Below are 1,066 nucleotides of genomic sequence, written 5' to 3' on the forward strand. Positions count from 1 at the left end.
AAAAAAAGCATCTTAGAGATTAACAGCACAATGTTATTTTAAATTCTTTTTGTTTTTGTTTTTGTTTTTTGTTGTTGTTGTTGTTGTTGTTTTTTAATTAGCGGACACAATAGACTGAACCTACAGTCAACAAAAACAAAACCAGGAGCTGACTGTGGCTCAGATCATGAACTCCTTATTGCCAAATTCAGACATAAATTGAAGAAAGTAAGGAAAACCCTAGACCATTCAGGTATGACCTAAATCAAATCCCTTATGATTATACAGTGGAAGTGAGAAATAGGTTTAAGGGCCTAGATCTGATAGATGGAGTCCCTGATGAACTATGGAATGAAGTTTGTGACATTGTACATGAGACAGGGATCAAGACCATCCCCATGGAAAAGAAATGCAAAAAAGCAAAATGGCTGTCTGGAGAGCCTGACAAATAGCTGTGAAAAGAAGAGAAGTGAAAAGCAAAGGAGAAAAGGAAAGATATAATCATCTGAATGCAGAGTTCCAAAGAATAGCAAGAAGAGATAAGGAAGCCTTCCTCAGTGAACAGTGCAAAGAAATAGAGGAAAACAACAGAATGGGAAAGACTAGAGATCTCTTCAAGTAAATGAGAGATACCAAGGGAACATTTCATGCAAAGATGGGCTCGATAAAGGGCAGAAATGGTACGGACCTAACAGAAGCAGAAGATATTAAGAAGAGGTGGTAAGAATACACAGAAGATGGTGTGATCACTGACCTAGAGCCAGACATCCTAGAATGTGAAGTCAAGTGGGCCTTAGAAAGCATCACTAAGAACAAAGCTAGTGGAGATGATGGAATTCCAGTTGAGCTATTTCAAATCCTGAAGGCTGATGCTGTGAAAGTGCTGCACTCAATATGCCAGCAAATTTGGAAAGCTCAACAGTGGCCACAGGACTGGAAAAGGTCAGTTTTCATTCCAATCCCAAAGAAAGGCAATGCTAAAGAATGCTCAAACTACTGCACAATTGCACTCATCTCACACGCTAGTAAAGTAATGCTCAAAATTCTCCAAGCCAGGCTTCAGAAATATGTGAACTGTGAACTTCCT

At 39.0% G+C, this 1,066-nt stretch overlaps 1 protein-coding gene across 1 annotated transcript in view; it reads right to left on the bottom strand.

The window, feature by feature from the left end:
• The window catches only part of LOC104982231 (protocadherin-11 X-linked-like), a gene marked incomplete at its 5' end in the record, with an annotated part of 12,505 nt that overhangs the window by 6,309 nt on the left and 5,130 nt on the right, over positions 1–1,066 (bottom strand). The gene's annotated exons all lie outside the window — the stretch shown is intronic.

The sequence above is a fragment of the Bison bison genome, unplaced genomic scaffold (genome assembly GCF_000754665.1).
Source record: "Bison bison bison isolate TAMUID 2011002044 unplaced genomic scaffold, Bison_UMD1.0 scf7180017860010, whole genome shotgun sequence".
NCBI lineage: Eukaryota > Metazoa > Chordata > Mammalia > Artiodactyla > Bovidae > Bison > Bison bison.